The following is a 26,613-nucleotide window of genomic DNA, read 5'->3' as shown; positions in this document are numbered from 1 at the left end:
GAGTCAAGCAGGACATCATAAACAGAATGTTAAGAATCTAAACAGCCCATGATGAAAGAATGTGAGAGAGAATAGTTGTCTGTAGGTGTGTGTCTTAAGTGTGAGTTCGTTAGCGCTCTGTGATTAAATGGTCATTACAGAGGGTGTGCCAGGATTAAGCACCTGCTGTCTCCACACCTCCAAAATCCTGCAAGAAATTCAACATCAAAAATACAACACCAAAGTAATAATTATCAATACAAGTGTGCAAAGACAGAAACTTATCATATATCTTAGTTTGGTTAAATTAAAGGTCCTACATTAACACAAACTGACTCTTATGAGCTTTAAGGCATGTTAGCCATACCCTGCATAGTGTTTTGTTTCATTCACACATGTTTGAGTAAGTAATTGAGTAATTATTAATCTGTCTACATGTCAAAAGATCAAAATGTTCTGTTCCAATTTGTGTGACAGTTTTCAAGTTAACAGCTCCTTTGAACTTTAGTTCAGTGATTGGCAATTCCAGGGCTGAAATTATCCAAATGATCCTAGTGAATATGTATGGAGTTTAAAAACACAGTGGAGCACTTTCTGTATTACCACATGAATCACAAGGTGTAACAGAGTGTTACATACTAAATATGCAGGGTTTGAGTGTTACACATGTGTTGATGAGGAAACAACATTATAACAGATCAGAAAACAGCATAATATGAGTCCTTTAAATACCCAACATTATATCTCTATATACTTGGAATATTACACTAATAAATCAAATATGATAATATTAAATTAAACACAGTTATCTGATTTCACATCTCTTCAAACCATATTTCATGATATTATATTTTTTATAGTACATTTGAACTGAAAATCTTCTACATATTTTTGTTCTGTAGTGCTTTAAATCATAAATTATAATGCATCAGTTTTAAATAGTGCTTTTCTGGACACTCAAAGATGCTTTACAGAGCATTATTCATTAACTCCATACCTGGTGGTGGTAAACTACTATTGTAGCCACAGCTGCCCTGGGACAGACTGACAGAAGCTAGGCTGTCAATTTGCGCCACTGGCTCCTCCAACCACCACCAACACTCACTCACACACCACTTTCATACTTCATTCAGTGTGGGTGAAGTGTATTGCCTAAGGACACAACGACTGGCACTTGATTTTCCCAGGGGTCTCCCATCCAAGTACTAATCAGGCCCGGCCTTGCTTAGCTTCTGAGACCTTAATCTGAATATTGGTCGATTAATTGGTTGATGGAGTCTTGACCACATTTTTTGAGTGAGTTATCAAGAGATCTGCGAGTGATTTTTCACTTATGAAGCTGTAGTTTATTTGTATTTGAGGTCTTAATAACTTTTTTTACAACCTTGGCCACACCTCCTTTCTGTAGATTAATCAAGGCAGCTCTTTAGTCGACCAAGAAATTCTTGTTCTTTAATTCGACTACACCCCTAACAGTTTCCCAGAAGTCCCAGAACATTGGCTTCCTCAGTTAACGTAATTTCCAGTGTTTTGGATTCTGCAAGGTAATGCAAGGCCACTCAATGTAAGGCAGCAGCTCTCCGTGAAAAACCCTGAATCGCTTAGATGTTAGCTTCAGTTGTGGCTATGCTAATCAAACCATTTTGCACACAGCACCATCTAACAAAAAGCACTTGTTCTGTGATAAAAGCCATATTAGTCATGCTAGTTCGTATTTGACACTCGCCTGTTAACTCTCATTCTCTGTGATCACTGCCAAACTTTTTTTCCCTCTCCGAAAAGAAAAAGCTCCACCGGATTTGAATGTGCTGTGCTTTATTTCATCCTGGGAGGCAGCTACAAAGTCCAAATTTCTTTTCATGCCATGCAGTTGAGTTTCATGGTGTTTTTGGTGGTTAAATGCTGGACAATGCTTCCTTATTTGTAACAGTTGGTCAGATGTGTCTCGTGCTGTGTGCATTGTAGTGGTTTTGACTTACCTCTGGGACTGATTCTGAGAGTTAATTTTGACAAAGGGAACAGTGACATTTGTAGATCTCCATTGTGTAGATCAAGCATGTCAAAGAACGACACAGTGGCAAATCACAGCGTATTTAAAGGCACACTATGTAACTTTTCAGGTGGAGGGCCTGCCATTTGTTGTATCTATGGAGATGTTATTGCTTTGCCTGCAGTGTTATGGCATTCATCTTCATAGAGACAACCAGGAGATGCCTTCAGGCCAATTTACAGGTCAGATCTGTGAAGAGGTGACCCCACCACAGGAAGAATGCATGCTTTTTGAGCAATAGAAACACCCATAATTGAATAAATGCACTGTATATAAATTTTATACAATACTGTGGAACATTACAGGCAAAGCAATAAAATCTCCTGAAAAGTTAAACAGTGCACCTTTAAAGTACATGTTGTTGAAATATGTTTTATTAATAACTGGTTTACAATCGTGTAAATTTAACCCATATTTAAATCTGAGATTATCTGCTAATTTTGAACAGCTTTATGACATTTGTAAATTAGTAATTTCTGGTAATAATTATTTTGTTGCTTAAAGGTACATTTACAACTTTTTTTTTGCCTGCCTGTTTCCATGGAAAAGTAATTGAATTGCATATAATGTTTCTTAGGCTACGTTCAGACTGCAGCCTGAAGTGACCCAAATTTAGATTTTTTTCGCCCCTATGCAACCTGTATCTGATTTTTAATGACAGTCTGAACGACACAGATCAGATTTTTTCAAATGCAACCCAGGCCACTTGGATATGTGCTCCTAAAACTGATACATATCTGATCTTTTGACGTGTGACTTCAGTCTGAACAGGTCAGGTTGCATTCATCCCACCTACACATCAGGCTCGGAGTCTAGTCAATGAAGGGAAAGCGAGGTTAGCGAGTTCATTCATATTTGGGGGGGATAGCTTTATGCAGGCCAAATTGGAGGGGTCTTATTGGAACCGAGCGGTTTTTGAAATGAATGCCAAAGAAATGGCCAAGTGAGGCTACACGTGGTCCTGGCTCCAATATTAACAAAAAAATAAAGAGCCTGCGAGCCAAATACAAGGAGGCTAAAGTCTCAAACAAATGAAGCAGCCATGGATTTTGGGAGACAAGTTCAGCATTTAGGCTACTTCCGTAAACACTGACCACGCTCACTGATGTCGTCGTGTCCTCCAATGCGCATGCAGGACACTTTTGTGGCGTTTAAAGTTCGAACTAGAAATCACATACAAGTCACATTTAATAGGAAATGTGAACAACCTTGCAAAAAAATAAACAAATAAAAAATCTACTAAAAATTACTATCTCCTTGGATTCAAACAAGAAACATTACACAGTGCATGCTTAAGTTTTTCAAGTGCAGCTAGTGTAAAAGAAAAATTTTTTGCTAAAACTTTTAAAATGCGGCTTTGATTTTCACTTTGTTTATGGTGATATTGTTTGATGATTGTTATTAACACTATCACCTCACAGCGAGAAAGTACATGGTTTGATTGAAAACACTTTACATTGACATTAATAATACTCCATCCTTTGATAGTAGGCTACAGATTGAATATCTTGACATTTTGTAATACTACTAAAGACAGCCCTCTCTAACAAACCTACAATAGTGTACGCAGTCTGTGGTCAGCCTCAGTCACGCCGATGTCCATCCTGGAGCCACAGAGGCACTAAACCTCTCCATAATTTGCCCATTTTCTTGATGTGTGCCAGTCTGAAAGCAGTCTGCTTCAGCGTGTGGGGAGAGGAACCACAGAAATGCCCCGAAGAGATGGAAGTCCTCTGTGCTGCGTTGGTCCAGTTTGGGTATACTGTAGGTATCAGAGAGACACAGGGGGTACACAGTGGTTTGGTGGGGACATGGTTTTAATGTAAGCCTCAATCTCCCAGTCAGAACTAATTGGAAAAATAAGAAGAGGAAGTAAAAGAAGAGATGTTTTGTTTTTTGGTGAAGTGTTATTTTTGGATTTGTCCCTAAAAAAAACACCCAAAATATACTAATTAGCTGGACCAGTATGCAACTTTCCACCAAATCTGCACACATGTTTTTAATGTTGATTGAAGTCAGTGTACCCAGTGAGAACCCACAGGAACACAGGGCGAGTATGCAGACTCCAGCTATAGTCTATTTTTATTCATTTGTTTTTCTACTTTTGAAAAGATTGAAACAATAATATGAGCCTGTACACCATAGACCACCATATTGCATGCATATTACAAATGGTACCAATTACAGTCACTAATTATTTGCATTTATATACATTACATTTACATATTAACAATTGTGTAAAATCAAATTTATGGTAAAATAATAATGGTCAATCAAAAAGCGGCGGCATGGATGGACTGGTTTGCATAGGGTTTGTTACGTGGATTCAATACAGTATTCCTTAAAGGGACAGTCCGGAATTTTGGACATAGGCCTCATTTCCTAGTTAACCAGAGTGTTGGAGATGTGTGGAGACACTTTCTTAAATATTCCATCCAGTCCTTGTATTTGCAGAGGTCGCTGGTGCTAGGCTAGCGCATGTCAATTGCCATAGTTATCCTGTCACTAAAAACAGTCTTACCCACTCCACCAAACACCCAAAACAAAACAATTATTAGACCAGACTGTTGATGTGAATGTCTGTGTTGATAGAATAATTTTTTAAATAAAACTAACCTCGCATCGTATGAATCGTTGCATGTTGAGGGACTTTTTTCACAGCAGCAGCTGACTTTTACTTTGCCGTTAAGATAGGTGCTAGGTGATATCAGTCCACCACTGCCAAGCTTTCTATCAGGAAGTACAACTCGCTGCTGCTGCTCAGACATAAATCCTTCAAATGCAAGATTGATTTTACTTCAAAAATTATTCTTTTGACACAGACATTTACATTGACAGGCTGGTGTAATAATAGATTTACTTTGGGTGTTTTGTGGAGTGGGTAAGACTGTTTTTAGTGGCAGGATAACTATGGCCATTGACATGCACTAGCCTAGCACCAGTGACCTTTTCAAATACAAGGACTGGATGGAATATTTAAGAAAGTGTCTCCACACATCTCCAACACTCTGGTTAACTAGGAAATGAGGTCCTATGTCCAAAATTCTCGACTGTCCCTTTAAGGAATACTGTATTGAATCCACGTAACAAGCCCTATGCAAAATTTTTGTGGCAGGCCAACTATGGCCATTGACATGCACTAGCCTAGCTCCAGTAACCTCTCCAAACACAATGGCATATTTAAAAAAGAGTGTCCACACGTCTCCAACACTCTGGCTCACTAGGAAATGAGGTCCTATGTCCAAAATTCCGGACTGTTCCTTTAAAGGGCCGGTATTACGTTACTTTCTGATCTATGTTACGGTGCTGTTTCCTCATCAAAAACATTTCTGGAGTTATGTTTTGTTTCATTTCACACTTGTTTAACACAACTTGAAACAACCGCTTCTTTACATCACAAGGTGGAACAGAGCATTTTGAGCTTTGGAGATGTAGATAGACTACAAATGCAAGGTTACTCAAACATATGTGAATGAACAAAACACGACTCCAAGTATGTTTTTGATGAGGTAACAGCATTATAACATGATTTAAAGCCCACAAGAGTCAATTAATTAATGTCATTGTAATGCATGATTGTCTTGCAAATGCTTGTTTTAAGAAATGTCACACTATTTTACATGAAGCTTGAGATTTTGATGTCACATTTAGAATTAGTTAGGATAAACCAATACAGATTTTAGTAATGACCCCTGAACCCAAGAAATGATCAAAGTTTTCCAGGACTCTTTTGTTTACTTTGTTACATTGTTTTTGCAAATGCATCTCTATGAACATTTGGCACATTTGACTAGTATTTTGACCGGTTTTTGAAATTCAATCTGGAACGCTACACTTTTTCTACATTACACTGACGACATTCAAAACGCAATGTTCCAACTTCTCACAAATACTTATTGTTGCCATCTGATACATAATAATATGATCGGATTACCAAAATGACTGGCAAGGCTAACTCTAAAACTTAATCAACAATCCCATCTTTTTTCTTTTTTCCCAACATAACAGAACTACCAGCTTGACGCCGCGGGGCCCCTTCCTCTCCTCTCGCTCCCTTAGTATGAAAATTTAGCCTATGTGTTTCCAATAAATCTTGCGGAGTAATGACACCTTAGCCGATGATTCATGGGAGCTTTGACAGGTGAAATTGGCGGTGTGAATCTCTGGCACGACATGAGTGGCCTCGGAGCCGCCCTTTCTGCCCCGGGGCGGAGGGGGCAGGAGGGGGGGAGGAGGGGAGGGGGCGGGGCCAAAAGGCAGGGTTGCAGGTTTAACCCTATCACCTGAGCGGAGGAACGGCAGCTGTGAGATTGAAACGTGATTTATGAGAGTACGTAGTGTGGCAGGCAGGGTTTGAAAGTGCACGGGTGACTTTTTAATACTGTGTCAGATCAAGATAAACATGAGTTATAATGGGGCATGTACCTTATATGAAGATGTACAGAAATTTAAGACATATAGAGTATCCAAAGAAATGTTTGGGAAGTTTGGAATAGGGTTGCAATCATTCATCGACCAAGTGACAAGTCCACTGTAAAAATATACAAACACATTATTAGCAGCATTATTATACCAAAATGTCAAAAAGGATAGACTGTTATTTTCATCATACATATTAATTTAAAGCTGCATTGTGTAACTTTTCTGGTAGAGGGTCCATCAAATGCCTTTCTGCATGGAGATGTTATCGCTTTGTCTGGAATGTTTCACAGTATGGTATTAAAATTTTCTATCTTCATGGAGACCAAACCAGACCAAGTTATAGGTCAGATCTGTGGAAGAGCCATCCCCGCTCACAGTCAGAATGCAGATTTGCCAAGGTATTTTTGAGCTACAAAACCACCTGTTATTTAATAAATGTAAGGTAGAGCTGTTTAATGACATATCCATAGAAACTGTGCCATCAGGCTCAGTTTAGTCATAATGAAGACTTGGTTTGTTTCTGGTTCAGATGGTGTCCACATGACAACATTTTTTGCTCGAAACTGTTAAGTTTTTATTTGGTTTGGCTTTCATCCACATGGAGCTGGTGTTTTGGGTGGGTGAAAACAGTGTTTTTTTGAAAACAGTTTCCAGAGCGAAGAAATCTGAGAACGTTGGCGTTGCGTTGTCGTGTGGACAAGTGAACTGCAGCTTTTGGCAAACGATGACGTCATGACCCAGTCATCGCCACGTGACCTGAAGAGAACCCCATGCAACAACCTGTAATAACCATAACAATAACCATGGCCGACAATGGAATTGAGTTTGTGCTGCAAACGCTGCATACACAATTACACTTGTTGAATTCTTTTAAACCCACTACCGTCCTAAATGTCCAGTGGGTCTGGCTGTATCCTGTTTACAACACCACATATAGGTTTGGCATATATGTATTACACTGTTTTCACTCAGTGCTCCGTTCCCATCTGGATGTGAATATTTATTGCATTTGTGAATGTGTCTGAAGCCATTTTACATTGCATAATTTATTCCTTTCCTACACCCTGAGAACAAACTCTGAGTAAACAAACACAGTAGCCACAACTGCCTTGGGGCCCTGACAAAGATGTGGCTGTCAATCTGCACCCACTCTCTCTTTGATCTCCACCAATCATTCACATAAACACACATATACACGTTCATACCTTGTCAGTCTGGGTAAAGCATAAACAACAGCATGCACTGGTAAGAGCTGGGATCAAACTGTGAACTCTCCAGCTATAGGGCAACCTGAGCCACTAACGTCCTAACACCTTAAATTTTGTAGTTGTGAGTATCAAACGAACTATTTGCACACTTATGTCACACTTGGCTTTGGTTTATTATCAGGTTTCTGGTTTTAGGTTTTCATTTATTTTCTTCTGAAGAAATCTGACCTGGAGCAGGGGTCAGTAGCATTAACATACAGACATTAAATAATAAAAGACAAAAGAAAAAAACATGTAACCTCATATTGGCAAAATGGGTAAAGTGTATTGCCCAAAGACACAACAACAGCCGCAGTGATCGAGTAACCCTTAATTGTCTGAACATGTAACTTACTCTATTGTTTGAGCACAGCCCCTTAGCATTTTATTTGTCCTTAAAGGTGCACGATGTCACTTTTATGGTGGAGGGTCCGGTATTTGCTTGTCTCCATGGAGATGTTGTGTTTTTGCCTGGAATATTCCACAGTGGGGCATTAAACATATCCCCATTGCATTTGTTCAATTACATTTATAGGACAAAAATACCTTAAAAAAACAAGAATTTTTACCATGTGCAGGCTTGCTTCTCCATAGATCTGACCGTTTACCTGTCTCCATTGTGATTACCAAATTTATTTCCATACTGTGGAATAACCAAGGACCTTTTACTCTTTTTGGAACTTTCTCTAAACACAATACAAACTTCATTGGGACAGCAAAGGTCAACGATTATCCAAATCCCATAAAAAAATCCAGAAGTTCATAACAATCAACAAACTTTGGTAACTTTCTGTTTACTATGACCAAATATTTCCACAAAAATTCAAATGTTGTTCTTCAGTTATTTATTTGAGCTTGCAGGACAGTTACTCAATACCTCTTTGTTGAAGCTTTGTCATTACGTCTTGCCTCACTTTCTCTTCTTATTTTTCCATGTGATCCTAGCCAGTAATTTTGGTTCCAATTGTACTTCTACTTCCTTGGGGCTATATCCGCTGTGGCTGGAGATTACTTTTTTGCGATTGCCAGCTGGCTCCGAGTTGTAAAAAAAAAACAAAAAAAAACATAGGCACCGTGATCTTTGCACAATCAAGCTTGAATTGAACTTGAGATAAACAAGTCCAAGATATACTGTATGGGTGCGCAAAGCAAGTGATAACATAGCCAAGCCAAGCACTTTTATGGAAGTGTCATTTTAATGAGAAGGGTGAGTTTTAAATTAAAGTAGATTAGAAATTATGGAGCAATCACATGTCAACATCTGACAACCTCCTATTACAGTCTCACACCTTTAATTAACACACCTCCTGCTTTAGACTTCCACAAATGAGCCTGTTTTCTTCCATAGCCACAGATGGTAAACACAATAATATATAATTAGCCAACGTGGTACACACAAGCAATGGAATGTATGTGTTTACAAGTTTGCGTAATCTATTATTGCCTCAAATATTTCAGTGTAGCTTTTTAATATCTACATTTTAATAAAGCACAAACAAAGACTTAAAGGTGCACTGTGTAACTTTTCCAGTGGAAGGTCTGCCATCTGCTTGTCTCTATGGTGATGTTATTGCTTTGCCTGACATATTCCACGATATGGCATTAAACAAATCTTGTATTCACTCATTTACAGGTGTTTTTATTTCTCTAAACTACCCCAACAGCATGCATTTTACCTGTGAGTGGGCGCAATTCTCCATGATCTCACCTGTAACTTGGCCTGGTGATGTGGCCTGCTTGTCTCCATGGAGATAGTTCAATTGTTACCAGTGCACCTATAAAGAAGACCTACTGAATTTGCTATATACTTTTTATCTATGACACCTGTGGATGATGTTAAAATGTGCACATTTTAAATCGCAATATTCATCTAAAATGACTTAAAAGTAACAAGTAAACGTAGAGTAAACGTAGAGCTGTGAAGCTGTCAGCACCTCCTATGGATAGCTGCTGGCCACACTAGAAAATTAAATTGGAGACAACAGTAAGTACAGAGCTGTGGGCGTATGCCAGTGGCGGTGACAACTGGCATTGATCTGCAATATGGTGTCTTGAAAATAAGCTTTTAAAGATTGCTCAAGCATACACAAATCACTCCAGATACAACTTCGAGAGGGTAAAAGTGAAGGGGAAACAACTATAGCATGGTTAAGAGCTCTTGTTTTTGCATAATAGGTCTGCTTTAAGTTGTACTGAGCAAATTGTACCTATTTAATTAAGAGGATAGAGTGCTTATGGGTAGAGTATGTAGACAAAGTAAGACTCTTGCCTCACAATGAGAAGGTCCCAGTTTCAATTCCTAGACCTGAGTGGGGTATTTCTTTGCAGAATTTGCATGTTTTTCTTGTGTCTGGGTGGGTTTCCTCGGGGCACTGTGGTTTCCTCCATCAACTATAAACATCCATAATACAGCAAGTCATCCACATCACAGATTTCTGGTGGGTGGGATTGCCATTTGCTTGTCTCCATGTTTACGTGAGTTCTTTATCTGAACTTTCCTTAGTGTGGCATTAAACCTTCCTTAAACCCATGTCTTTATTGAATTACAGGTGTTTTTATTGCTCCAAAAATCCTCAAAAACATGCATTCTTATAGTAAGCGAGATTGCCTGCCCACAGATCTGGCCTATAACTTTGGCCAGGTGGTGTTATGTGTTTATCTCCATGAATTTAGATACATTTAATGCCATAATATGGACGATTTTAGGCTAAGCAAAAGCAAGTGGCGGGCTCTTTCATAAAAAAGTTACACATTTTCCCAGCAGAGTCAATCTTCAGCAATCATGAGTACACTTTTCTTAGGAAGCATATTATAACTTCCTAATTTGTGCAGCAGCAGTGACTAATGCTGGGTGTGATGATCATAAAAATACTGTAGCTTTTTCATAGGAATCATCTCTCTTCCTGACAGTTCAGCGTTATAAATTAAACGTATGCCTTCAGTATTGGAGTGTATATAGGCGATGCATATATAGTGAGACCTAAGCCCAGGCCTGCACCGATCTACAGCCAATTTATCAGTGTCATCGTCAACTTCATCAAAGACGCAAGAGGTGGAGAGTCACTCATCAAGTCACCAACCGCAACTGTCAAACTCCACTCGAAACATGCTGTGACATATTACCATCTTTTAATAGTTGTCTTTATGTTTTTTATGCTTTATATGTTTTTGTAGTGGTTAAAAGGTCTAATTTTATTCATTGCAGAATGACTGGATCTCTATAGCTTTTGTTTTATTTAAAATGGGATGTTTTCATGTTTTTCTAATTAATGCTTGGTTTGGAGGGATGAATATTGGTCATAGTTTTACATTAGTGAAGTGGTAAGTAGTGGTGAGCTTTAAAATGGCATATCTCTACTTATATGTCATCAATCCAGAAAAATCCATCCAGAATGCAGGGGTAATTTAAGAAATAGACAGTTTAAAGCGTCATTTAATAAAATAAAGATGTCGCCAATTATTTTTATTAGTGTAATCATAACTATTGTGCAATGTAGACAAGTTTTGGCCCTTGTTTACAACATGATTACTTACTAACTGCTTTGGAATTACTTCTATGTACATCTGTTGTGCATGTCCAACTAGGGAGTAAAATAAATTATAATCTTCATTTAATAATAAAAAAAAAACTAACACCAAAAAAAAAAAAAAAAAAGGGCATGATTTTTAGTGCAACTTAATTAATTATAATACTGTTCACCATAATTTATTGAAAATAGTAGCCTAACCTGTAAAATGCACTTTAAATGTTTTGGCCAACCATTATTATTGAAGTGGTCAAAAGGTCTAATTTCTTTCATTGGGAAATTAATGGGTCTCTACATCTATTATTTTATTAAGTATTGCATGTGTTTTTGTGCAATTCTGTTTTTGGAAAATATAATATACTCTACTGGTATTGTTTTTTCCGTGTAAATGGTCAGATGGTAATGAAACAGCTTTGAATTTTTTTCCATTTAATTATCCATTTGTTCTGCTGTCTGAAAGTTAAGACAAAATGAACCAGTGGATTTGAACAAGAATTAGAATCACTGACAAGGGCATGAACTAATCTGAGCAATGGCTTTTGTGTCATTAATTATGAAGTATTTAACTGCGGGTGATTAATTAAAAGTTACAACAGAAAAGGGAACACTGAATCTATTTAAGTGTATTATGTCACCCATTTCCACTACATTTCATTTTATGGTATAGAAGACATAATGTGCTCTGCTGTATAGTTACATGGCACCAGTAGATCATTATGTTTCTGTAATCTGGAAATTTTAAATATTACCTAAAAATCAGCTGGTTTTGTGAAGCCTGTTTCTTTAAAGTTGCATTATGTAACTTTTCTGGTGTCCGTCAAATGCTTTTTTTCATGGAGATGTTATCGCTTTAACTGGAATGTTTCACAATATGGTATTAAACCTTTCTGTCTTCATGGAGACCAAACCAGACCAAGTTACAGGTCAGATCCGGGAGAGGCACCCCCACTCACAGTCAGAATGCCTGTTTTTCTAGGTGTTTTTGAGCTATAAAACCCCTGCCACTGAATAAATATAAAGCAGAGTTGTTTAATGTCATACTGTAGAACATTCCAGGCAGAGCAATGACATCTCCAGAGAAACAAGAAAGTGACGGATCCCCAACCAAAAAGTTACATAGTGCACCTTTAAGGTACATCATCATAAATATCATCACAACAATGTGCTTCATACCGTGGGCAGTGAATATCCGATATACCAAAAAGTATATCGGATAAAAGTATATTATAAATAGTCATAAAACTGGGAAGTAAGTAAGTAAGTCTTTATTTATATAACGCTTTTCACCGACGTTTGTTACAAAGACGCTTTACAGAGCATTATTCGTTCTCTCCATTCATTCCATTCTGTGATAGTAGCCACAGCTGCTCTGGGACAGACCGACAGAAGCGCAGCTGCCATGCCAATCACCGCTATTGGTCCCTCCGACCACCAACATGACTCACACGCACACACCACAGTCTTACTAGGCAATGTGAGTGAAGTGCCTTGCCTAAGGACACAACAACACTTTTTTTTTTTTGAGTCTGGTGCCCCACTGTGGCATCTGATTTTCCCATTGGTCTCCCATTCAAGTACTAGCCAGGCCCGGCCTTGCATAGCTTCTGAGATCTGACGGGATCAGGCTTTGACAAGCTAAGTACAAGTACAGAGTAGTGGGCATATACTGGTGGGGGTGAAATGAATACAGGATAATAAAGATTACTCAAAGAATGAAAGAGCATGTATCACAGTAAATACAACTTTGAGAGGGTAAATGAGAAGAGGAAACAATTATAAAAGCTCCAAAAAGTCGATTTAAAGAATTGTATTTATCTGAAATAGATCATCTTAAAATAAAACAAATAAATTGCTTCTAATCAATGTGAAATATTTTGAATAGATATGTGTTCTTTGTGTGTCCACCTGAACTTGTGTTAATCCTAGATTGTTAGACGGTTTACATCTCCAAAGCTCAAAATGCTCTGGTCCACCTTGTGATGTCATGATGCTGTTATGATCTGGTAGTTTTCAAGTTAACAGCTACTCTGTACCTTTTTCTTCAGTAGAGACTGGCAATTTTTGGGCTGAAATCATCCAAATGATTCTAATGAAGGTGCATGGAGTTTAAAAACACAGTGGAGCACTTCCTGTATTACCAGATGACATCACATCAGCCTAAATATGCAGTGTTTGTGTGTTAAACATGTCTGAATGAAACAAAACACAACTCCACGTAGGTCTGTGCTAAGGAAACACAAAAGAGGTCAGAAAAAAGCAATAGGTGCTTTAATATGCCTTCTGTATCCTCTTAAAGTGCATTAAATATATTCTGAAGCTTTCTTTTCTTTTAGATTCTCTTTGCATTTGCTATACTTCCAAAATGTAACATTTCCTCTGCACATCCTCTTCTTATAAACTCCACATCATTTCTTGTTTTGACATTACAATGAAAAGTTATAGGACCATGACAAGTTAATAAATCACCAATAAATTCTTCACCAATTACCATAATCTTTAGTTCTGCACGTGTCAACACTGGCTGACAGTAATGTAGTTTTTTTTTTTTTTTTTTTGAAGTAATTTCCATCTGAACTGCACAGATAATGAATTCTCCCTCTGAAGTGGCTGTCAAACTCCAGGCCCTAACCCTGTCTCTCATGATTTGTGGCACTTTTTTAAAAGAAGTGTGAACATTTGACAGTCACACAGTTCTCGGCTCATGTGGAGCTGTGTCAGTGTCAGTTTGTCTGTTGAGAAGATAAAAAACGCTTTTGTGTTGGAGGATTTGAGGGTAATTAAAGATGCTATCAACAAAGGTGGGCCCCTTCAGTATGCCACATCACGCAAGTCTAATTCTAAACTGTATTTTCACTGTCAGAACAAAAGGTGTTGGAACAAAAGGTTAATAGCTACACCTGCTCATGGTTTGTCAATGTTTTATCCAATTAACACAAAATCTAAGTATAATATTTAAAGGTGTACTATGTAAGATTTCTGGGAGATTTGGAGCCGAGTTTCATATTAGGAATAGGAATTTATTTACAGACATATTAAAACACACAAAATAAAAATGGGTTAATATGGACATTTAACCCATAAGAACCCACGGTGACACCTGTAACAAACACTTTGAATGCCCCAGTCTCTTCCTCATAATGAGTTAAGTAAGAATAAAGCTTTAAGTCCCTAAGCAACGTATACTAAACATCCTGGTATGATGACCATGTGACAGTCATGTGACACTAACAGGAAGTGGGCTCTCCAAAATGCTGGTTTAGTCTGGATGCAAATTTCAAGGAAGCAGCTCATTTCAAAAAGCTGTTTTTTGATACTACAGGTAATTTCAAACACATTCAACAGTTCCCATGCTTTGATAACATGTCCTATATTGCGTTCAACCTGGTCTGACCATATTTATTGAAGAAAGTAATATCAAACCAGGTAGGGAAATATTGCTGTAACATATATGTCACATCGGGCTTTTAGCCTTAAAATAAGAATGAAAAATTGATGTGACCTATTTGTCACAATAAAAACGGTAATAATCCACCCAATTAATTTAGCTGTATCAGTTATATTAAGTTGAAATATGTACTGCTGATCAATTAAAAGTGTGAACAAACAGAAGCAAAAAATTATCTATACTATACTATAATAATATAATATAAGTAAATATAAATATAATAAGTATTTGGTTTGGATTACAAAACACTTTTTGCAAATCTGTTCATCGTGCTCACAAATTTTTACCATCCCATGAATAATATATATTCTTTTATTTCTATTTAATTTGTAGTATGCAAAAAGAACAAGTGCAACATTCTTCAGGATGCACTAAAGGCATTGTGGGAGATGATAGTGAGTTTGAGCTCAGATGAAGACCCTGATAACACTCTTTTAAGCCCAATAGCCAAGACAGGGAGAGTGACGAGTCAAGTGAGTGTGTGATTCAGACAGTAGTGAATCAAGTACATCAGATGATGTACCACACCCAAACGTGAATTCAGGGCACCAAAATACATCCATCCTAGGAAAAAAAAACAAGAAACTGTCCAAGGGAAAAAAAAAAAAATTCTTAGAGGAAGAAGCCTTTTGAAACCCTGAATGCACAAAGGATCACATGTCACACATCCAGACAATCTTCTTAGTCCTCTGGAGTACTTCAGAAATTTCATAACACCACACATTGGTGTCTTACTCCTTCACAGTGTTTTAGGAGGCCACACATTGTGAAGACTACAACACGCTCATGTGAGGAGTAGACATCCTTGATGCATACATTGCAAGGTGCAAGTACCACATGAGTTCACAAAGGTGGTACATCTACTTGTTCTGGCACACCATCACATCTCCACCACCACCACTGCCCAATAGGGTTTGTGGTGGACTTCCAGATAATGTTCGTACTGACCAAGTTGCGCACTGGCCTGTGAAATGTGACAGACATGGCCACTGCAAACTCTGCAAAATCAATGCAACCACCACTCTCAGTGAGAAAGGTGATGTCCATCTTTGCTTCACTGAGGAAAAAAAACAGGTCTTAGCATCTGGCTTAGACTAAAAGGCTAGAGATACTTAACAGACAAAAGAACTGAGAAAATGTTTCACACATGGTACTGATGATACAAGGGTTCTATTTCTCTTGAGCTTTTTTTTTTTTTTTTTTGCACAGTTTCTGTTTTAGATCTGTTGTTCAGTTCTCTGTACCTATGGTAGCTTGTTGCGAATGCCCCCAAAATAGGCAGTGTTATTTATTTTTGATGCATATTTGCACATTTGGCATATTTTTGAAGCAAAGCAAAACTGAAGACGAATTTTATGTTAAACCTTGCTATTAAAGTCACAGCTTTGAATATGTTGTGAAAATTAAATAAAAAGGTAATTTCTGTTACCAAGCAGTAATAACTGTCAGGTTTACTTATTTTGAAATAAGGAATAAGTTACCACTAACGCCCAATGTGACAATATGTAACAAACCAGATCTCTGGTATGAAAAAGTGTTATCCTGAAAAAACATCAGAAAATGTGGTCCATTTGGTCTGTGGTATATCACACATAATTTTCCTTTAAGGAAAAATGGGTCTGGGTTCTTATGGGTTAAGACCGAAATAGGCTCTATTCATGCTTACATCACAAATCAGAAAGATGTTTGGAAAATGCGATTACAACTTCAGGTGTAGTTACCAACACTGGGCTCGCCGACAGACTGTGATAAAATCCTTTGAAGTAAACGTCATCAGCGGTAAAATGAAGACTGCATACATATGTACTGTTTGGAATCATCTTGAATTTGGCCCCCTCATCTTTTCTAATTGCATGTACCCAGTTCTTTCAGAGTTGTGCATCCGTGGGGAAATGATGAAAACTGAGGTGTGGTGACATTTAGATGAAGAAAACTGGACCTGAGAAGTTGTAATCGCATGTTTCCAAACATCTTCCTGGTTTGTGACGTAAGCGTGAATAGAGTCTATACGGAGCCTGACAGCAGCAGTTGTTGAGAGAGGGCCAACAATTTTCCAATACAAAGCAAATTGGAGCCAGAATTGAGAGAACCGGAGGATTGCCCATGTTCACTTCCTATTTGGAACGCGACTAGTAGACCAGCTATTCCCACTTTTATAGACATTATACATATACATTATATATACATGTTTACTCATCAACTCCCAAGCCATAATGGTGGTGTAGTCATAGTATGTAACTTTTTGTCAATAAATAATAATAATATGTATGTTCTTTTTTTACATTATTAAGGTTTGTATTACACTTAAAAAAGAAAAGATGCTTCCTTACTGTGACATACTGTTGGTCTTTTTGAGGTAATCTTCCACAGCATGACATAAAAAAATAAAAATAAAAAAATAAATCTAGCTCCATGGCCAAGGTTTCCAAGTGTGGTTTTAACTTTCTATTTCCATGGAATCATTTAAGTGATTTCTCCAGAAGGTTACACAACTATTCAAGAGAAGTGGCTTAAGTGTTTAGTTCAAAGACACAACAACAGAATGCATTGCAAATAATGGCTATAAATACATTGATTTTAAAAAGTGGACAAAGAAATTGCTCTTCTATACAAAGGAATATTTTTTGCAGTTCAGTCACATTCCAAAACAAAAATCCTGAAACATAAAACGTTTTAAAAAGTGCATATTTTTCTCACTCCCACGGTCTTCTTGGGGAGTCCTGCTGTAAACATAGACAGGTGTAGCCGTTACCACAGTCTGATTCTAACATGTTTTATCACCTCTTTCTCTCTGTCTGTGGTGTGTATACAAAAGAATGTGACCTTACTGGCGCTGAGTCCATCTCTGCTTAATTGCGATGAGTAAAAGAGTCATTGGCAGCAGCAGAGGCCTGGAGGGCGCGGATCATTTTCACTGCGTAAGTCTCTCTCCGCCCTGCTCGAATTTTGGCTTTTCACCAGGTCCGGCTCTCTTTCACCTGGAATCCACTGGCTACACTTACCCATGTGTACTGTCACCAGCTGTTACACTAACCTACTGTTTCTGGAATTCAAGTAAGGCACCACAGGCTAAACCATTTCTTTTTATTATTTTATTTTCATAGGTATTATATTATGTTTATTTAGGATAATTTGCTCTCCCATCATATAAGATTCACAAAAACAACAACTCTGCCCAATCTGCCCCTTAAGATGTGTTATTATTTCAGCTTATCCACTTGTATACATAGATTGTTCATTGTAACTTTGGATGTGGATCTTGAAAAGCATTTTCTTCCATACAGGGACTTAAGGATCACCCCTTAAAGTAGCACCTGCATACACCAAACTTTCCGATATTGATAGATTTAGATATAGATTTTGGTGGATTGTGCAAAAGGATGTTTTGATATTTAATTATTAACCTGATTTAATTAAGTTTTAACAAAAAATGTTATTTTACGCAAAACATTTCAGAAAGATCTGGTCTACTTAACGATATCCATGATCACATATTTTATCTAATATGTCAATAAAATTAGGCAAGAAATTTAAACTGATGTAGAATAAATTGTAGTAGCCCGAGAGTTAAAGATTGGATGGAGGATTTTTTTTTTAGTTTTCAAATTGTCAATGAAAAATAGCATTGTAGAGATGCAGCAGCCTTGTAATTGTAACCGTAATTTTACAGTTTTACAAAAAAAAAAAAAAACACACAATCTACTGTGGGTGTGGTAGAGCCAGCAAAACATTATCCAACAATAGATAACAAGACTATCTTGTTATCTATTGGCTGTTAGGTTGTCAATCAAACTCCCTACGTTTCTAGCTTGCGGTGAACTGGGATTATGTGGTTTATGTTCGCCTCTCACGCATTCTACATACGCAAGACGCTGCTTACTCAGCCAACACAGTGGTTCTTAGCGGATTTTTAAAAATTTTCACCACCTCCTCAGGGTCAGATTTTTTTTTCCTTCCGGCTCTCTTGGGGCGGGTCAATCAGACCCAAAAATTTATTTTCTCGCCTGGTGATTATTTATTTGAAAATAAATGTTTGGGTCTGATTGACGCGCCCCAAAAGAGTGGGAAGGAAAAAAACATGTTCTTCGGGTCTGTGTGACCCCGAGGAGAGCGTGAGGGCTTAAGTTTCCTTGCAGTTAGCACAAAGTTTGTTGCAATGGCAGTCAAGAATCCTCTACCAGTTAGCCGCAAAAGAAAGTCAGGTTTTTGAGGATGCCTTTAAAAAAAAGAGAGGAGGAAAAGGAACGAAGCTAAACTAAGGTGATTTTTGGAGATTCCTTCCAGCAATGGTGTGCACTGAAGCAGACGAAGGGTCTAAAGACTGATGCGCTGGTCACTAAATTTCTTCTGGACTGATAACAGTCGATGCACATTCAGAATTGTTGAAGTTAACAAACATGATTTCTAGCGTAAAAGGAGGAGGCGTTTCTACTTACAGAGCTGTGGAGGAGGGGGGTGCTGTCACACATGCACAACATTTTAAAAAGGACAAACATTCATATTTCTCTTTCCTTGGAAAATCCTCTGTATGACGTTTAAAAGAAGAGGAGAAGTTGTATGAAAAGTTTATTTTCCATCAGTGCAGGACCCAGCACCAGAAGACATGAACCTTCAGGACACTGTGATAGAGTTGTCCATTCTAGTCTAATTCAGTCCAGTATGGCTTTGCTTCCATTGTAGGGAGCATTATACCTCTGGTGACTTAGGCTGGATAACAAGATAACAAGGACTGAGCTGGCAGTGTGCCCTTAGTGCAGCACAGAAATGGGATTGCTCTAACAGTAACTATTTTCCAATTCTATATGTTTCAAATATGTGCAGTTTTTTACACATAAACCACCTTATTTTTATATAAAAACATTGCATGATGAAAAAACAAACAAGCAAACTTATCAAACTTAACTTATCAAACTTATAAGTAAATTCCAGAAGTTTCTTAATGATCTCTCTAAAGTTGAGATTTTTTCACTTGCACTATCTCACTTTAAATCACAAGAAGCCATACTGCATACTCAGACAGTAAGAAAACTAGAATTGTATTGTTTTTTCTGGTGTTTTTTTTTTTTTTACTTACATTTTCCCCAGTTCCAACTTGCTCACGTTACACCGGCCTCACTGATCTGTTCTCATGTCAGTCAGAGCCCCCAGGTCTTTTGAATCAAATGAATTAATCTTAACATTAAAAGGGTTAGTGCAGTGTCATGACTGCTAAGCGGAGGAGAAATGTGAGATGAAATAGTAACAGGAGATTTAGGAGAATTTCCTGGAGACATACAAGTTTATGTGGAGTTTATGGAGTGAGCACAACATCCATCACATTGTCATCACGCTGTTACTGCAAAACCAAAGTTGTTTGTGCATAGCTTGTTTATGGCATTGAGTTTAGTATTGTTTGAAGGAGAAGTTTAGTGTTGTGTTTAGTGATATAAGCGTTATAGCATGAAAAATATACTAATCATGTGAAATACTGTATGGTACAAAATACTGGGACATACGTATATACAGTATTCTCTCTTATAGTACATGATAGTTTTGCAGCCATATTGTTACTGTATTTGCACAAAGTTTCATAAAATATATATGTAATAAAGTCTAATATTCTAAATACAGTTGGATTTAAGTTTACTTTAATAGTTGTTTCTTAATTTTTGACTGTGTAGTTTTATTTTCTGGCTATTTTTTGTTGTCTGTTTGAGCGGTGTATTGGAATTTCCCATTGGTGGAACAAATAAAGATTTACTTATCCTAAAAATATTGGTTCATTAAATAACAAAAAATATATAACTAACAATCAGAGATAGCAACCTGGTCCCCCATGAGGCATCGGTGGGGGCAGTTCATCACCACGGAAGTAGCTTATGAGGAGCCCAGTCCATATTACATGATTGTTATGTGTACAATGCAATGAGTCTAGCTGTACAGTGCCCATGAACATTTGTGTGATATTGGTCACCCATGAGAATGTCTGTGTTTACTAGTGTGTAATGAAAATGTAATTTTTCATGAGTTCCGTACATGTTAGTTCTGTGACTGTAGATCAGTGTGTTGTGTATCACCAGAAAAAGAAGAAATGGAAATTCCAAAAACGCATATTTGACCTTGGTCACCTTCACTTTCAAGTGACTTTGACCGGTTTCAATCTGTAACCTCCGGTGTTGTGTGTGCCAACTTTTATGATGATTGGGTGAATATTTTAGCCAGCAGATTCAGGTTCAGAAATAGCAGAAATTACCTATCCTTTATAATGGTGTGACCATTCAATTGATCCCTTGACCTCAAATGATCTCAGATCGTCACCAAACTTTTTTTTATAGCATCGGGCACAGGGGCTTGACCCTTGTACCAAATTTGGTGACAATCGGTCCATAAATGGCGGAATTATCGCGGGTGGACACACACACAGACACACACAGACACACAGGGTGAATACAAATCCTGGTCAACCCTTCGGGGACCAGGTAAAAATTGTGTGAATTTACTTGTAAGAAATGTTAAAGTTGCTAATGTAACTTTCATTGGGCTCATGACCAGACATGTACACTAGTGATGTGACGTTCCGTATCGAGGCTTCGAAGCGTGTGCGATGCATGTATCGAGGCTTGGTTCATTTAGGGGAGGAGCTGAAAATGATGACGTCCGAAGCCTCGCTGCCCGGCTGTACCACGTGACTGATTCAGGAAGTGGTTCGGATTTTGCTGTGATTTCCATTTTCATCATTTTCAAATAATAATTTTCCATACTGCCAGTATATAGACACACAGTACACTGCCGTCACTACAATATACATGTTTTGCATACTTCTTTATTTTGCTGACAGTTTTATTCACAGGCTTTCTGCAAAATGCCACACACTTCAAATTCATGTCAACTGATATTTTTGTGTCCAGTAGATGTCCTGCTAGAGCAAATGAAGCTTCAAGAAGCTTTGCACTTTAGTGAACCAACTAGATGAAAGGCTTCAATGCTTCATGAAGCTTCATCTGCCCATCACTAATGTACACTACTAACGACTGAAGCTAATTAGACAATAGCCTCTGTGTATGTATGTACGAATTTACATTTGACATAGCAGTACACACAACTTCCTAGCAACTTTTAGTCAGTCAAAAAAAAAAAAAAAAAAGTACAGCTACTATGCATGTCTCAAACAGTAATAAAAAATACATTGTACACTGCTAACTTGAGACACATTAGTTACATGTTTACCTATGCACTGTTGTTCCTATGTATCATTCCACTCAGGTATTGATTAAGCACTTTATGTTCAGTGTTCACAGTTTTCAGGTTTGTGCTCTATTTACAGTATAGGTGTGGTCCCTTTAAGACCCAATGACGTTTTAGGCATGCCGTTCTGTTTACCGTTATTAGCCGTTTCTGGTCAGTTAATAAAGAAACACACGGCTTTCTGTGTCTGAAATGTGAGAAGTTGTCGACTCCTTTTCATCACGCAGAACTTCCACAACATTTATTTTTCAGTCCAGTTCAAAAATGTAGTAGAGTAGAAAGTACAGTTACCTGATCTCAAACATAGTGAAGAAAAAGTACAACGTATTCACTTTAAATAGTAAAGTACAGATTTCTAAAATGTATACTTAAAGGTGTATTGTGCAACTTTTTGGTGAAGGGTCTGTGAAATGCTTTTCTCCATGGAAATGTTATTGCTTTGTGTGGAAAGCAACAAAACAGAATGCCTGTTTTTCTGGGTATTACTGAGCTATGAAACTACCTGTAATTTAATAAATGTAAAGTAGAGCTGTTTAATGTCAATCTGTGGAAGATTCCAGACTGAGCAATGACATATCCACAGAAACAAGCAGGTGATGGACCCCCAACCAAAAAGTTACATAATGCACCTTCATGTACAGTTACCTACTTTTACTTTGTTACATTCCACCACAGTTTTAATGATACAGGGACATAAGCAAAACCAAACTAAAACCTTTAACTAAACCTTTAAATACATATCTTTGCAATTATATAATAGCACTACATTTGGAGTTGCAGCTAATAGTAATATGGTTATATAACTACATATTAAAAACTAGCTCTGCATAACATTTTGAGCATGTTGGAAAGTAAGTTGGCCTCGGGGCTGATCTGGCAGTCATCTCTCAGATAAGGAGTTCCTAACTGAAATCCTTTAAAAAAAATCCACCAACACCAAAGAAACTCTGTAAAGTCAAGCTGTCACTCACCCTGCTGTACTGTCACGCCATGCCCTGGAGGACTACAACCAAATTATTTGATTACATTAGAGTCTATTAAATTTACTGAATAAATGAGACGTCTTATCCCAAATCAACTTTATGAGCTTTTACAATAGTTTTCACCTCTTTACTCAAAGCTGTGTTTTGAGTGATTTGTGCTTGTTTAAAGGTGCATTGTGTAAGCTTTGGTTGGGGGTCCGTCACCTTCTTCTTTCGATGGATCTGTCATTTTTTTGCTTCAAATGTTCCACAATATGACATTAAACAGCTCTACGTTACATTTATTCAATTACAAGTGGATTTTATAGCTCAAAAATACTTAGAAAAACTTGACTGTGAGCGGGCTTGCCTCTCCACAGATCTGACCCATAACTTGGCCTGGTGGCAATATCTTGTCTCCATGGAGATAGAAAAATATAATGGCAAACTGTGGAATATTCAGGCAAAGCAAAAACATTCATCATGGAGACAAGAAGGCAGTGGTGGATGAAGTACTCAACTTTGTTACTTAAGTAAAAGTTTAAATACAGGGGCAAAAGATTACTCAAGTAAAAATCTACGTATGCAAAACTATTGAAGTACCTGTTTAAAAATGTACTTTAAGAGTAAAAAGTAAATATATTTTGCAGAGATTTTTAGAACAATCAATGCATCAAATGCAGTGATTTTGATAAAGAATTTTAACAGATTCAGCTGACTTCTTTTTTTTTTTTTCTCCTAGCTGTGTATTTGGTTTGTTCAAAGTTGGGATGTTAACTCTAATTAAATGTGCTAAAAATAAGTCTCTGCCATTTCAGCAGATCTCAAATCATAAATAAAACTACTTTATACTTTTCAGTCTAGGTCTAAAACTTTGTGGAGTAGAAATAGATACCTGCTCTCAAATGTAGTGAAGTAAAAGTATAAGAGTGACAACGTTGCACATCAATTACTTGACAAGTGCGTTGGAGGAGAGGGAGCGGCTCAGAACACAGAGAAAAATCCTGTACACCGTCTTACTTGCAAAATGTGAGATTTATTAGGACATTGTCCTATGTCCTAATAAATCTCACATTTTGCAAGTAAGACAGTGTGCGGGATTTTTCTCTGTGTTTATCAGTGAAGTAAAAGTAAAAAGTATCCATTGTAAAATTGACTTAAATTTGCCCTATTTAACTTGTAAAGTGGAGGGTCTGGTACTTGCTTATCTCCATGGCGATCTTATTTCTTTGCCTGGAATGTTCCACAGTAGGGCATTAAACATACACTACCTGTCAAAAGTTTTAGAACACCACACTTTTTCCAGTTTTTTGCTGTTTATTGTTTACTGTTGATCAAAACATATTCCAAACGTTTGATTCATGAAAGTGTTCACCTTTGGCAGATATAACAGCTGAACACACTCGTGGCTTGTTCTTTTTACAATAGAAATCAAATATTCTTCAGAAAGTTCTTTCCAAGTTTGTTGCAGAAGTTCCCATAAATGTGTGGCACTTGTAGGTTGTTTGGCTTTCGCTTTTCTGTCCAGTTCATCCCAAAACCAGCTCGATGGGGTTTAAGTCTGGAGACTGTGTTGGACACTCCATGTTTTCAAGTTTACCATCTTGTTCTTTTTTCTTGAGGTAGTTTTGGCAGAGCTTGGGACTAGTGTTTTGTTATCTTTTATCTTTTTTTTTTTTTTTTTTTACCTCTGGCTGTTCAGTACTTACATTTGTACTATTTCAAGCTCTTCATTGAACTTGCACGACTTGAATTGCTAACTGGAAATGTCATGTATTTTTCTTGTATTTAATCAAAAATACCATAAAAATACATGAATTCTTACCATGTGCAGGGTTGCTTCTCCATAGATCTAACCATTAACCTGTCTACATTGTGATTACAGTGTTTATTTCCATATACTATAGAATAATCAAGACAAAAGAATAATATGTATATGGAGACAAGAAGGTGGCCGACCCTCCATTGGAAAATTTACACAGTGCACCTTTAAGTAAGTACAGAAAAAAGTACTTAAGTATTGCACTTTTTCTTTCGTATGTTAAATTCCACCAATGCAAGCAGGTGGAATTTAAAGTTACACAATGCAACTTTAACTTTAACGTAATATATCGCTCTTCCCTTTGCTTTAGACATGCTGAAGACAGTCACAGGTACAGTATGTGGCCACTGACTGACTCGTAATTTCAGCGAATTTTGAAGCAGTCCGTTCCCTTGTAAACCTTACACTTTCCCCTCAGGCCCTGCTCCTTTGTGATGCCTATCAAGCTGTTTATTGTAACCACAAGCTGAAAAGATTCTGCTCAAACCACCGTGTTAGCTCGAAAATGATGATTAGATGAGACAGTCACAAAAGTTAAGACCAACCCGAAGCCTCACGTGCCTTATTTTTTAAAACTTATAATCAAAACAAAATGTAACTGTATCACTAGCAGTTTGGGACATAACATAGAAGTAAACTGTATTATGGATTCCTTGTTTTTAATTTCCAAATTGTGTATTTCAATTTCAAAGCGATGGTTGCCAGATGAAGGCTCGCCCATGAGAAGCCGTGCGTGAAGACAAAGAAAGTGGCTGATTCCAATTGTGCGCTGTCGTCTCTTGTTTAGTTTGGTCCGTCATAAAGAGAGGTTGGGGGTACAGCACAATCATGAAAGGATGGTCTCAGTTGCAGTACCATACAAACTCTGTATTTCCCAGTTGGAGCAAGCGTTCACCCTCAGACCAGCGGGTTGCCAGTTTAAATCACACCCATTTTGCTCGTGCACATCTGTCAAAATTAACAAATACTCCTGTCATGATAAATACTATATTGACGTTTTCATATTTGAAAGCTGGAACTATAGTTTTTGGGGTTAGTATTTACCGTGTGTACATTTTCTTTGCACTACTAGGACATTTTTGTAATTTTTTTTGGCTATATGATCAAATTTGAGCTGTAGAAGGTTGAATTATCGTATTTTTCGGACTATAAGTCACATTTTTTTCATGGTTTGGGTGGTCCTGTGACTTATACTCCGGAGCAACTTATAGTTCGAAAAATACGGTATTAACTTTCGAAAAATACTGTAATAACTTTCATGATTCTTTACAGATGCAAACTAAGTACTAACGTGTTTCTTTCAGCTAGTTATGTGTTGTAGCTCATGCTTTTTTTTAAACAATATTATAGATTATATTTGGTTTAGTGGTATAGAGTTTTAATATTATCATTTATAGTCTATATTTATTAGCAAGATATAACACTTCAAAATGTTTTACTGTGACAGATCTATAGACAAGTTAAATTATTTGTCTGTCTCCTTGATATTAATGATTTCTTCACAAAACAAAACAAAACAAAGCAAAAACGTGCATGTGGTTCAGTTTTGCTAAACATGTTTGATATTACAGCTAGACAGTTTAAGGCTGGTGTGTCCTGATTTTCTTTTTCTTTTCTTTTTGGAAATGAATTCATTTTGTGAGGGAGTTCATTGTGACAGCATAAGCCCACTGTGAGTTGTCTGCAGCTAATAATAAAGTTTTTCCTTTTTTGTCAACCCACAAGTAAACAGCAAAAGCAGTGCTCTGACTGGCTGGGCGGTCCAGAGAGATTGGCTCCATGATAAAGATACAAGATACCTTTTGCGATTCAGTTTCCAATTTTGGTCTCACATTTTTTTTATTTATTTGATTTAATCTTTTTGTTTCCACTGTAGTACTGCTTTTTGGAACTATAATTCATAACTCACCAACACATGACCCCTTTTAATCCAAT

The sequence above is a fragment of the Boleophthalmus pectinirostris genome, unplaced genomic scaffold, assembly GCF_026225935.1.
Source record: "Boleophthalmus pectinirostris isolate CB_2022bp ecotype Guang Dong unplaced genomic scaffold, ASM2622593v1 HiC_scaffold_3, whole genome shotgun sequence".
In the NCBI taxonomy this organism is placed as follows: domain Eukaryota; kingdom Metazoa; phylum Chordata; class Actinopteri; order Gobiiformes; family Gobiidae; genus Boleophthalmus; species Boleophthalmus pectinirostris.
The sequence above is the reverse complement of the archived record's forward strand: the minus strand, read 5'-3'. Positions refer to the sequence as shown.